Genomic DNA, 14,893 nt, shown 5'->3' with positions numbered 1-14,893 from the left:
CACTAGTCTCAAAATTAAAAATTCAAGTACTTCAGATACCAGAAATTTAAAATAAAACTAATGTATTTGTAAAGTAAATGATTACAAATAAATATCTACATATCCAAATGAGTATTGATACTCCTTCAAAATAATGACTTCAGCTTTTGCAGCATATTCTTTTTAACATTCTCTATATTGGTAAATATCAGTCTGAATAGTAGGTGTTGTTGTTTTAATATAATAATGTGAAAGGCCATTTTCTCCTAATTCTGGTGACTAGAATAAGGGATCAAGGTGGGTAATGTCACTTGGGGTTCAAAATACCTTTGGGTTAGTATGAAGGTAATTCACCTAATACCTTGAAAACATTTTTGCTTTTAGCTTTTCCACCAATTTTTTGAGTGGTAGTTAGCAGACAATTTCAAAATTCCTTGCATGTGAAAATAGTATTGCATTACTACAGTAACTGCATAACTTACAAAGCACTATGCATATTTATAGTACAGATTCTGAGGTTTTGTGTGAATAGATAAATCCCCATTCTAAATAGTATATTAATTTCATCTATAATATAAAATAAAACTCTATAAAATGAAACTTAATTATTTGTATTTATATTAAAACCAGGGGACAAATGATTGATCAACACTTGCAACTTTCACATTATCCATTCAGAAGTATTCATTGAGCATCTACTCTATCTCAGGTAATATTCTAGGTCTGCGGGTACAGCAGTGAACAAAACAAATCCCCTGCTCTCATAGAGCTTATAGTCTAGTTGGGGGAAACAGACCATTAAAAAGCTAAAGAAGTAGAATATATTAGAATATATTAGATGATGGTAGAATAGAGAATAATAAGGCAGAAAAGGAAAATGGGACTTCAGGGTGTATGTTTATGGCAGGAAAAGCCATGTGACTATGGGAGTGTTGCAATAAAGAAAGATCTATGAAACTCTCCCTCCTTCTGAATGAAGTTGGCAGCAAGCAGAGGAATGTGACTCTGTATTGGGATGACTACCCCAAACAAGCTTTTCTTGTCAAGTCACTTTTATACCTGGAAAATTTTGTATATATCATGTCAAGGTTATGGTTCACAATTATATTATTTGGTACACAAAAAACAGCTGTTGCCATTTATTTCCACTAAAAATCTTGGATGTTCACAATGTACACACAAAATATTCAATCTTTGGAATGAATAAAGTACACATGAATAAAGAACAGAACAGATTTTTACTGTTACATGGTGACAAGACATGATTCATCAAGTATAAAGACACCCACTTCTCAAAGGAAACACTGAAAGTTTTGAAGCCATCCTAGAATTGTTCTATAGCTTCAGGATTCTCTTGAGAGGAATCTTCAAGTATTCTTTCTTTGCATTACAAGCTTCCAAAAGCAATTTAAAACAAAGAAGCCATGTTGTTGGCTTGTTAAAAGAGGGGTTGTGGGATTTGTGATATTTTGTGAATTTTTATATCACAAATTTTTATATTTGTGATTTTGTGATATATTGTGAAAGCTTTCTTCTTCTTTCACAATATATCACAAAGAAAGAAAGCTTTCTTCTTCTTCTCCTTCTCCTTCTCCTTCTCCTTCTTCTTCTTTCTTCTTATTTTTTACTCTATCTCCAACTCCTTGGATGACATGAAGCAGATTACTTCATTGTTTTATAACCCATTTCTAAATGTATATATCAAGTGTATACATCAAGTATTTTTCCAACAGAAGGCTTATGAATCTCTCCCAGAACAAAAAGATTTTTTTAAGAGATAGTTCTAAAAAGAAAATCATAGTAGGACAATCATCATAATCATTTGAAAGGACTCACTCACTCACATCTGTCCATCAGAGCATCACTCCCAAATTGTAAATCTAAGATATGTTTTACTAGAGAGTGAAATCCCTTATAGTGTCACTCCAGCAGACTTCCATTGGTTAGGTAATTCCTAAGCACACCAATTTCTAAAATTTCATTTTCATCTGCTCACTGCATTCCAAGAAGTTAATTATGGAGATGAATACAAAGCCAGAAGGGGTCAGTCACAAAGAGGCATGCGATGCAGAGGAAGTAAGAGGCTACATCTCAAACAGCCTGAGTCCAATCCTGACTGTTCCTCTATCTAGTTCCTTAGCCTCTAATAATCTCTTTATCTCTAAAAGGACATGATGGATGAGCTTTTAAATTACAATATATTTTTGTCAAGTGCTCCATTTTCACTTTCTCCCCCCAGTAGAAGACAGCAAATCATGTTCTTACTGTTGGTTACACAACAAAATATAAGAGCAAAAGGAAAAAAAAAAAAAAAGAAAAGCTTTATTGTGGAAGCAAATGTAGATACAGAAATACTGCAGACATGTATACAACATGGACTGCTATACATAACGCATTTCCTAACTCTGTCCACTAGCAGGTTCTAGAAGAAGTGATACCCCAGTAGCAATGAGCACACCCAGTGGTCAGATCTAAGTTTCTAATATCCTATATAATAAAAGCCTGATATGACCACCAGGGGGCAGACGTTCCTACCAGTAGTTTAGCTTGCTGCTGGCGTCCAGCAGATGGGGACTGAGTGAGAAGGGTTGGACATGCCCTGGGGTCCTCCTGTGGACCCTCCCCAGCCCCAATCATACACCAGTGGGGTCCCTAGGCCTGGCCTGCTCCCTCTCATAATCTGAGACCCCTTGGGGGATGTCAAAGAGCCAGTTCAGCCCAACCCCCACAGGCCAGCCAAGGGACCCCACTGGTGCATGAATCCATGAACAGGGCCTCTAATTCTAAAACAAATGGAAACAGGGGTCCTTGGAGAAATGGCTAATTCTAGAGATGGGTCAGGAAAAATACAAGAGGAACCTGGGAGATCTTATAGTGCCCGAAAGTAAAGGAAGTCCTGAAACAACAACAAACAAACAAACACAAAAGAATGGTGGCAAGTCAAAAGGAGACAGGAGATAATTGGAACACCTCCCAGCAGCCAAAGCTGAAACAATTTCAGCAAGAAAATTGTTGTAATGGATTGTAATCCAAAGTATAGAATAAATGTGCATCATGCCATACTGATATAAATAAGTGAGTGCATTAATTAATAAATATAGGAGAAGAGAAAAATCTTCCTTACAGAAAAGTCCCAATAGCTAACATCTGGACATCTGGAGGTAGAGCTCAATATCCCCACATCATGAGTGTGGGCTGCACATGATGACTTGTTTCTCAAAAAATCATGGATAAAAAGGGGAGGGAGGAGTAATTGACCATAGCCAGAAGATCAAGGTTAATATTACCAGTGATAAGTCATAATGATATTGTGTCCCTACTATGATGTGATGAGAATGACATTCATTTTTGTATTCTCCCAAACCCAAAACCACACGACAAAGCATCAGATAAATCCTGAGAAACATTCTACAAAATGCCTAGCTAATACTCTTCAAAACTGTCAAGGTCATGAAAAGCAAGGCTGAAAAACTATCATACGCCAGATGCGACTAAGGAAACAAAATGACTAAATGTAATTTGGGATCGTGGAACAGAGAAAGGACATTAGAGGAAAACTAGTGAAATCAGAATAAAGTCTGGAGTTTATACTTAACCACAATGGACCAATGTTGGTTTCTTAGTTTTGACAAATGTACCACAGTAATGTAAGTTGTTAACAATACACTGAGGGATATATAGAAAAATTTCTGTATTATCTTGGCAACTTTCCTATACATCTAAAACTATTCTGAAATAAAACATTTATTGGGAAGGAAAGAGGAAGGAGAGGGAAGGAGAGAAGAGATCAGATGAGACAAACATAGGTAAATGTTGGTCCCCTTTCTGTTAGACAATTTCAGCTCCATATGAGGGAGAACTCCTACCACTAGCACCAAGGTAAGAGACCAACAAGGGACATAGTAAACTTTCCACCAATGGCAAAGGGAGGCAGTGTGATCACCTGGCAAGGATGTAACCGAGGGAATCCCATGCTACCATGCTTGGAAGGTAAACTAGAGCTTTCTAATGCTATCCATAAAAGCATGGCTCCAGATTGGATAGATATTCATCTTCTGGTTTTCTCTGCTCTTAGAATGAAATACCAAGAAGGAAAGAAAAAAATCAGTGATCCCCAAGATTGAAACCTTTTTATTTTTTTATTTTTTTAAATATATTTTATTGATTTTTTACAGAGAGGAAGGGGGAGAGAGAGAGAGCTAGAAACGTCGATGAGAGAGAAACATCGACCAGCTGCCTCTTGCACACCCCCTACCAGGGATGTGCCCACAACCAAGGTACATGCCCTTGACCGGAATCTAACCTGGGACCTTATAGTCCGCAGACCGACGCTCTACCACCGAGCTAAACTGGTTTCGGCTGAAACCTTTTTAAATGTGAAAGAAAGACTCTGAGGAGGATTAATAATGAGGATATGGAAGTAAGATTACATGTCTTGGTTTGAATCCTGGCTGTACCAGTTATTAGCTGTGTGATTTGGGGCAAGTTATTTAACTTCGCCAAGTCTCAGTTTCCATATCTATAAAATGAATATAATACCACAAATCTTTGAATATTAATCAATCCCAACCCACAGGGCCCTATTTTCATAATTCTGAATTATGTAATTAAGTAACTCTGACGATTACTTAAACTACTTTGAGGTGAAAATGGAGTAATCCCCACCATAGGGCAGGCTTTTTCAGGACTCAAACATAAGGGGACACCCTCTGTTCTGAGGACCAATTTTGGGGGAAACACTTTCCCCTATATCTGAGGATAGACAATAATAGCTTCTGCTTCTTAAAGTTGCTTTAAAGAGTAAATAAGAGAAGTAAATTATGACGAAATCGGTTTGTCTCAGTGGATAGAGCATCGGCCTGTGGACTGAAAGGTCCCAGGTTCAATTCCGGTCAAGGGCATGTACCTTGGTTGCGGGCACATCCCCAGTAGGGTGTGTGCAAGAGGCAGCTGGTCGATGTTTCTCTCTCATCGATGTTTCTAACTCTCTATCCCTCTCTCTTCCTCTCTATAAAAAAAAAAATCAATAAAATATATTTTTAAAAAATAAAAAAGCAGTAAATCACATATCCTTGCCTAAATATTAACTATTACTCCAACCACTATCGCCTGGACTGCTTCCTTCCCCAGCAGAAGTGATGGAGATGAACGAAATGCTTTCTAGGAATAGGAGATAGCAGTCTCAAAGAAGGGAGCAGTAGCCTGCAAACACTGGACGTGAAACCGCATCTTGGAGCTTAGCTGCAAAGTTAGTCAAAGGTGAAAGGCAATATAAACATTATTAAACATTGCCATTAAAAAAGCACACACGGGGCAAACCACAACCGAAGCAAAAAATAAAAAGACTTCTTTATGAAATGCCAGGGATTAAATTTCTTATTCATTTGCTATAAATGGGCCTACTGGTAGGAGGTGGAAGACTGGAGCTGTGTAGAGAGTGACAAAACTATTCTGTAGACTGGGGCTCCTGTTATTTTTGAATGAGTCCCCAGTAACTCCATACAAAAGGCCCTCTGTTGAATGCATATTGTCTTTAGAAAATCCAACTTTTGGACTGAATTAAAACATCTCTGCAAGGTCAGAGTCCATCTCTGTGCTGGCTACCTCTGCAGGCACGAGGAGCAAAAGGCTATATTCTGTGTAGCTGCAGAGCAGGCTGGCTGGCTTCACACCTGCTCCTCCATGCTGCAGGTCCCGCAGACTCAGTGAAACTCTAAGCCACCCTAAGGTGCTGCAATTCCTCCAAGCTCCTGCTCGGTCCTAGGCACGCTGCCAGAGAGCCTGAAGGAGTGCCTAAGGCCCTACTACCCCACAGCATCATTTGCCATCCTTGCGTTAAGACTTGCCACTAGGCCTTAAATTCCCATAACACGCCATTCTGCTTCTTTACATGTCCCAGGCAAAACGCAAATCTTGGTATGTGTAAGGATAACTCATTGATGTACTTATGAATGCTTTACTGTGTACATACAATGTGCCAGGTACTGTGATATACTCTGAGCATACAAAGAACAAAGGAAGATACATGATTCAAGAGCTTACAGGAGAGTGGGAGTAGGAGTAAACAGTAGTGAGGATTCAATAATCATTGCTTTAGTAGAGCTATTTGTTCACTTCAGAAAGACAGCAAAAGAACACCTAAATCCTGGAAGAGGTGGCACCTAATATAAGGAAGAAGCAAAGCTCTGAGCAATAAGCAATGAGATAGGATCCTTTCTCCATTACTTTAACAAATTTTTAATGCACACTTACTAAAATTGTGTGCTAGGTTGAAAAATGGCCCCCCAAAGTAGCCCAAACTCTAGTTCCCAGAATTGTAAATATGTTACCTTATATGGCAAATGGGATTTTGCAGCTGTTTAAGTTACAGACCCTGAGACGGGGAGACTAGCCTGCATTACTGGGTGACCCCATCTAATTACATGAATCCTTAAAGTAGAGGGCCTTTCCCGTGGTTAGAGGGAGATGCAATGATGAAGGGTCAGAAAGAAGCAACACTGCTGGCGTTGGAGGTGGAGGAAGCGGGACAGGAGCCAAAGAATGCTGGGGCCTCTAGAAGTTGGAAACGACAAGGAAACAGATGCTCCCCTAGAGCCTCCAGGAAGAGATGCAGCACAGCCAACACCTTGATTTGAGTTCAGCGAGGCCAGTGTCAAACTTCTGACCTCCACACCTGTAAGATAGTAAATGTATGCTGTTTTATGCCACTAGGCTTGTGGTGATCTGCTGTATCAGGAATAGGAAACTAATATGAACAGTTTGTGTAAGGAAGGGCATAAGAAGCTCCACATCAGGGCCCAGGAACCAAAGAAACTGATACATAGCAGAGTTCCATAAATAATTGTCAAATAACCAAACGAACAAGAAGAACAAGCACAAAGGTGCCTGGGTGGTCACTTTCTTTTCCATCTGTACCACTAGGGGCCTAGTGAGTGCCTTCAGGAATGTCACAGAAAGAGGAGGCATGGAGACACACCAAATTTAAAATTTGCTACCTATCAGTTTCACCTAAAACTAGTTAATTCAAAATCAAGTAATCTTAATCAGACCTAGCATAGTCATGTAGGACAGATATTTTTTAAAGTGTGGTCCAGCCGAAACTGGTTTAGCTCAGTGGATGGAGCGTCGGCCTGCAGACTGAAAGGTCCCAGGTTCGATTCTGGTCAAGGGCATGTACCTTGGTTGCGGGCACATCCCCAGTAATGGTGTGCAGGAGGCAGCTGATCAATAATTCTTTCTCATCGATGTTTCTAACTCTCTATCCCTCTCCCTTCTTCTCTGTAAAAAATCAATAAAAACATATTTTAAAAAATAAAATAAATAAAATAAAGTGTGGTCCATACACTTGAAATACCAGAGATCTTTTCAAAACATTCACAAGGTCAAAACTGGTTTTATAATAATACTAGACATTCTTTGTCCTTTTCATTGTGTTGACATTTACGCTAATAGTGCAAAAATAATGGGGGTAAGATTGCTGGAACCTTAACACAGATCAAGGAGAGTGGCTACAAACTGTGCTAACAGGCATTGTAGTCTTTATCACTATGCTATGTACTCAGAGTTAGATTTTTTTAAAAGCCAATTTCACTTAAGAATGCTCTTGATTAAGCAGTAAAAATTAATCTTACAAAATGTCAACCCTTAAAGGTCTCTTTAATATTCTGTGTAGTAAAATAGGAACTATGCATGAAGCACTTCTGATATACACTAAGTGCAATAGTTATCTGGAGGAAAAGTGCTTACGTCATTATTTGAGTTGTGAACTGAACTAATGGTTTCTCTCATGCAATAGCATTGTTAATTGAAAGAATTTCAGATAGAGAAATTATGATTATTAAGACATGGGCATGTGCCAAACATTTTCTCGAAAATGAACAAAGTGACCTTGTTCCTTCAAGAAAAACAGCTGATATATTTATTGCCAATGATAAAATTTTGCCTTTTAAGCAAAAACTCAAACTTTGGAAACTTGTATTTGCCAGACTCTCTATACTTAAAAACTTTCTGTTGAGATTAATGGCGACATTAAAAATGTCATTTTTTTTAAATCGCATAATAAAATGTATCAACATTTGGAAGATCTGCATAATTCAGTGAGCCAATATATTCCACATGACCAAAGTATGATGTAAGAAAATCAGTCATAGGTAAAAGATCCATCCAAAATAAAATATAAATGAGTGAATTTTAATGCTAAATATTACAAAAAGCTCATTGATATGGTTTCCAATCCCATATTACAACTTCCCTTTAAGGAATGAATACTTTTATCTGCAAACATCTGAAAAGGCTATCAAAATATGCCTCCTTTCACAATCACGCATCTGCAAGAGGCTGTATGTTCTTCAAATAGTTCAAACAACATATGGCAGCAAATTAAATGAGAAGGCAAATATGAGAATCCAGTTGTTTTATATTCAATGAGACATTAAAGAGATTTGCACAAATATAAACCAATGACATTCTCACTTATTTTTTACTCTATTTCCCCCTCCCCTTTTTTATTTTTTTAATCCTCACCTGAGGATATTTTCCATTGATTTTTAGAGAGAGTAGAAGAGAGAGGGAAAGACAGAGAAATATCGATGTGAGAGAAACACATCGATTGGTTGCCTCTTGCACATACCCCAACCAGAGCCCAGGCCAGGAAGGAGCCGCAACTGAGGTACGTTCCCTTGATCAGAATCAAACCCAGGGCCCTTTGGACCGCAAGCCGATGCTCTACCCACTGAGCAAAACTGGCAAGGGCTCTTTTCCCCTTTTTATGGCTAAAATGCAGATGAAGTGACAGTAGGCACTATCTTCTTTGAGAGGAAAGCAAAGCAATATACGTTACTTAAATCAGAGCTTCTCAAAATGTAATGTGAATTACTTGGTGCTCTTGTTAAATGCAAATGCTGATTCTTTAGGTCTGGGATGGGCCTGAAGATTCTGAACTTCTACTAAGTTCTCATGTGATCCCAATGCTGCTGGCCCATGGACCATGTTTGGAGTGGCATCTGGACTGAACCATCCAACAACTTCTAGACTGCAATGCGGCATCTGGACTAAACCACCCAACAACTTCTAGACTGCAATGTGTATGAAAAATAAACTATCCTGTCTGAGTCACTGTATTTGTGGAATTCTTTGATACCTCACCTTATCCTGAATACCAACATAACTCATCAATCTATATCTCTAGCCAAATTTCTCTCCTTGCTCCCTACTCATACAATCAGCTGCCATTGGACTTCTCTACTCATACAACTCATCTGCAACTTAACTCAATACATCTAAAACTGAAACCCAGATTTTTTTACCCCCAAATCTGCTTCTCAGTCTGCATACCTTGTATGATATCATCATGGACCAAGACAGAAACTTGGACTCTACTTCAGTTTCCCCTTTCCCTGCCACATTGAGGAAAATGTAAGCCTCCAACTCCTCATAATTTTATATAACCATGTCCTCCTCCCTATCCCTTCCTTTACCACCTAAGTTGTAACTACCATTATCTCCAGCCATGATTTATCTCATTCTAAACCAAATATTTGATCTCCTAGACATTATTTCATGGTTTCCACTGCCTTCAAGAGGAAGCCTTTATATAACATATACATTTCATGAGTAATGGCATAGCAAGAAAGTTGTACAAAGGCATTAAAAAGACTCAAAAGGATAAAATGTAAAGGAACACAGAGAGGCTACTCCCAAAGTATGAACATGTTTCCCAAAAATGTATCCCTCTAAGGGGCACTTGGAATGAGCTGGCATTCTGTATCTGTGCAGGAAATGATTCCCTGGCACTGAGAAATGGCAAAGTCCTCAGTTGAAGTGAAAACAGATTCTACAAACTTTTTCTCCCACTAAAAATAGCATTAGAGAAAAATTGTGGTATAGTCAGTGACACAATGGAATACTACACAGCAATGAGAATGATCTATAATTTCATAAAACAGCAATACGGATGAATCTCACAAATACAATGTTGAATGAAAAATCCATAAAAAGAAATGTATTATATGATTCCATTGACATAAAATAAAATAAAAAAATAAAATAAATAAAAAAAAAACAACAACAGGGAAAACGAATCTGCTTTTAGAATTGCCTGCCCCTGGAAGAAGGAGTAATGGGGAGTCTCCCAGGGTTACCGGTAATATTCTATTTCTTGATCTGGGTGCTGATTACACAGATGTCTTCAGTTAGTAAAAATTCATGGAACTGTATTTTTCTATGTTATATTTTACTTCAATAAAAGCTTTTTAAAACGCCATTATACCAGGCCACGTTTCCTGTGTCCTGGGAAGAACAGAGCTATCTACTTTGAGTTCTTATTACACATTAGCATGGATCCAAACAAGAGCAAGAAGATAGAAGAAGCTTACAGGAGTTATCAAAGAATCTAATTCTGCTGCACTTACCTTTGGCCAAAGATGGAAAGAACAACTTTTAATGGCTGTTCAGCTTAAAACACACATATGTTTTAGGGGGTAGAAACTGTTTTTGTAACATTTTTCCCCATCTCTCGGGAAAAGATGCTACACTGTGCTTCAAACAAAACTGCCAAGCTTAAGAGGCTGTTTTCTGTAAACAGGCCAGCTGGGCCATAAGTTGCATGACACGAGGGACAAGCTACTTCTTCAGAGGGCAGAACAGAGCACCACAGAGAGTTGGGAACCCTGCATCCAACAAAATCTCCAGCCATTTGTCTTTATCTGGCCACTTTAACGATTTAAGAGCTCTCTTTGCCGTGTTATCATCAATCAATTACAATGATTGAGCAGCCGCTAAAATCTGGAGTTTTTAAAATGCAACTATCCGTGACCTAAATTTCCTGCTTGTTCTGTTGGCCCCAAGTTAGGACAGTTTGTCAAGGGAGCCAATAAAAATAATAAAAACAGGTCAACACTGGGCTTCTTTCTGAAGTCCATGTAAAAATATTCACGCTCCTCCAGTCAGTGCCAACTCAATGTGTCCACTCTTGGCTTAAACTCTTCATAAATTCTGCTTCTCACAACAAAATATTCCATAGAATATACACATTATCTAGCCCCCCCCCCCTTCCTTTTTTCCTTCCTTGCTTGCTTTCTTTTTAACCTGACTAAGCAACAGTTTCCCAACTCCTAGCAGGCAACTAAAATGATGCCATTTTGCTGACCTAGCAAAGGAGTTACATTTTGGCAAACTGGAGAATTGGAGAATATATGAGAAAATGAAAACATAAATCTTAGTTACATAAATGGAGAAGGTGATACTGCTCTCCTAAGCCCATGATGAAATTTAAATTCTAGGGCCACAGAGCAAAGACTACTGAATGGGGAGGAGGAAGAAAAAGGTGGTGGAAGCACCAGTAAAAGAGGCCAGCTTAGAGGTTGTCTGTGAAAACAAGAACAGTTGCTCTGGCTGGTTGCTCAGTGGTTAGAGTGTCCACCTGCAGCGTGAAGGGTCACGGTCAAGGGCACCAACCTCAGTTGCGGGCTCAATTCCCAGCCTTGGTGAGGGGCGCCTGTGAGAGATAACCAATCAATGAGTCTCTCACGTGGATGTTTCTCTCTGTCTCTCCCCTTCCCTTCCACTTTCTTTAACAATTAATAGGGGGGAAAATATTGTCAAGTGGCAATTAACAAAAAACAAAACAAAACTAGAACAGTTATCTTAAGTACTATTTCAACACATTTCATATCACTTGACAAGAAGGAAGGAGAAGAGCGCTGCACTGTCCAAGGCGCCAAGCCCCCTCATGAGAGGTACAAGGAACAACGCACCTTCCCCACATCCCTGACGTGCCCACTGAAACCTGCAGCTCGGCGAGCTGAGACAGGCCCCAGAGCCCACTCTCCTAAAGGCACCCCAGCCAGAATCTCAGAATAAGACTGGGCCATCTTTTTCAGAAGCCATTCAGGAATATTCTCTGCTCCAGAGGGAACATTTGGACAAACTCCAGAACAGGCCTACGTGCCGGAATGGGGACCTAAAGGCCCAATCGTGAAGGCAGCATAGTTGTTCTCAGGCATTCCCAGATGCTCCTTGTCAGCTACTCGATACCTTATAATCCGGTTAGTGAACCAAGACAATTGATTTGGGATTTTATTTAAAAGCCATGTAAAAATAACTGGTAACCTAGGATAAAGACGTTGCCAAATGCTAAGGTTTTACATCGATTATACTGTCTACCAAAACCAAGAGGAGAGATTTAGTTCTCTCCCCATATGGGACAAATTTCTGTAACTTGCAATGTTGCTCCCTGCTATTCAAATTTTCCAACATTAATGTTTTCTTTTAACAACACAGATTTTGGCAGGGCATACTTAAAGGTGAACTGCCGTGTCCTGGAATAATTCTAGGCTAGATACTATAAGCCCTCTTGCTATGATAATATACTACACGATACAAACATATATAATTGATAATGATCTTGCTTTTCAATTCATTGCTGGTTTATAAGAAAGTTAAAAAAATCTGTGCTGGCAAAGAAAAGACAAAAGACCATACACCAGTCATTGAGCTGAAACCAGATGCCAGAAGACCAGCCAAAGGAAAGCCAGTGTTGTCTTGGGGAAACATTGGCTTCTGCACAGAGTCCAGAAATTTGGCCCTTGGGCGCCGTTTAAGGTGGGAGAGTTGACCCTTCGATTCCTATGTTAATTCAGGACACTGGAGAGATTAAAGCAGTTGCAGATTGCTAGTATCCCTAGTGGCCAAATCTCCCTGAAGGAATGAACCCCTCAAGTAGGCCTGCAGAATCACCAAAGATTATTCTACTGGATATGAGCTTGCAACCAACAACTTCAAAACACACAAGGAGCCAAAACCAGTTTGGCTCAGTGGATAGAGTGTCGGTCTGCAGACTGAAGGGTCCCAGGTTCGATTCAGTCAAGGGCATGTACATTGATTGCGGGCACATCCCCAAAAGAGGGTGTGCAGGAGGCAGCTGGTCGATGTTTCTCTCTCATCAACCTTTCTAGCTCTCTATCCCTCTCCCTTCCTCTCTGTGGAAAATCAATAAAATATATTTAAATACACACACACACACACACACACAAGGAAGCAAACCATGGATGACTCAGTAGACACATCATACAGCAGCTACAATCCCAGTGACTTCAAGAGTGCAATTATCAACTGAAGAATATAAACTGCTTATATAAGAAACTAGAGACGTGGTGTACGGGATTCATGCACCGGTGGGGGGGCGTGGCCTGTGGGGATTGGCCTGCTGTGGGAGCACTGCTCATCCAGGTCAGCCAAGCAGCTATGGAACCGCCCTCTGAGTGGCTGCTCTCTGGTCGGGCATCTTACGTGGAGCCAGAGCATTCGCCTCTCCAGGGGACCTGGTCAGGTCCAAGCCCAGGAACAACAGAAGGGTGGCAGAGTAGGCCTCAGCCCAGTGGCAGCCATAAACCTGCCTCCCAGCCTCTGGGGTCAGCTCTGCAAGCCCTGTGGCAGCACTGTGCAGTCTGCAGGTGTCCGAAGGAGGAGGCAGGGAATGAAGAGGAGGAACTTGGGGCAAGAAGACAACGAGCACAGCCTGGGTTCCTGCCCATCAGCCCAGGGTTCTCAGCAGGAGCAGCTGCTCATCCCGATCTGTAGAGTGATGCTCCAACTTTGTTAGCACAATGACCACCAGGGGGCAGGTCCTGCATTGGGGGTCTGCCCCCTTGAGGTTTAACAAAAGAAAAAAATGAAAATGAAGAAATTAAGACAGAAATAATATACTATCATACTATAAAAAATAACCTGAAGTGCCCTGGCCGGTGTCGGCTCAGTTGGTTGGGTGTCATCACGTGCACCAAAGGGTTGCTGGTTTGATTCCTAATCAGGACACATGCCTGGGTTGTGGGCAGCCTATCAATATTGCACTCTTGTGTGGATGTTTCTCTCTCTTCCTTTCTCTCTCTCTTTCTCTCTCTCTCTCTCTCTCTCTCTCTCTCAATCAATCAATCAATCAATCAAAATATTTTTTAAATAACCTGAAGTATTTTTAAAAAACAAAATTTTTTAAAGTGGAAAGCATAATATTTGAAATTAAAAACTCAAATATTGACTTCAAATACTAAAGAGAAAAATAGGGAAATAGAGGATAAATCTGAAGATATCATTAAAACTAGGGCAAAGAAAGAAAAGATGAACAATACAAAAAGAATATTGAATGAGAAGATATAAAACATGTTTGACTGGAGTCCCAGAATGAAAAGGGGGGAGGGGGCACATAATACTAGGAAAAAAATCATATATAAGAATTTTTGAGAACTAAAGAAAAACATAAATATATAGGATAGGAAATACAATGTATACCAAGATGGACAAATGTAAATAAACCCAGAATTAGCTGAAACCGGTTTGGCTCAGTGGTAGAGCGTTGGTCTGTGGACTGAAAGGTTCCAGGTTCGATTCGGGCCAAGGGCATGTACATTGGTTGCAGGCACATCCCCGGTAGGGGGTGTGCAAGAGGCAGCTGGTCGATGTTTCTCTCTCATCGACGTTTCTAGCTCTCTATCCCTCTCTCCTCCTCTCTGCAAAAAATCAATAAAATATATTTAAAAAAAGAAAAAAGAAAAAAAAAAGAAACGAAGAATTAGACATTTTGACATTATAATTAAATTGTAAAACACACACACACACATACACACACACACACACACACACCTGAAAAGCAGCCAAATGGAACACAGCAAAAGGAACTGACATTACCATGACTGCATACGTCTCAATATCAACAATAGAAGCTGGATATAATTGGCAAAGTCTTGAGTGTTAATCATCTTTGCATGCTTAACTCCTATTATAGTGCCAAGGACATCCTAAAGTGTTCAGAAAATGCTGGTTGAATATATCAACTCTATTCTCTACCTCTACTGTGATTAAATAATTAAATTAGTCACTAGGAAGAATAAAATGAGAATCACAGTAATGAAATCAAAAATTG

At 39.7% G+C, this 14,893-nt stretch overlaps 1 protein-coding gene across 4 annotated transcripts in view; it reads right to left on the bottom strand.

Annotated features, from left to right (window-relative positions):
- Positions 1–14,893, bottom strand: part of SCFD2 (sec1 family domain containing 2) — a 318,795-nt gene that overhangs the window by 211,498 nt on the left and 92,404 nt on the right. The gene's annotated exons all lie outside the window — the stretch shown is intronic.

This window comes from Pipistrellus hanaki, assembly GCF_964339955.1.
Source record: "Pipistrellus hanaki genome assembly, chromosome: 1".
Classification (NCBI taxonomy): domain Eukaryota; kingdom Metazoa; phylum Chordata; class Mammalia; order Chiroptera; family Vespertilionidae; genus Pipistrellus; species Pipistrellus hanaki.
Note: the sequence above shows the minus strand (reverse complement) of the source record. Positions and strands in the feature narration are given on the sequence as shown.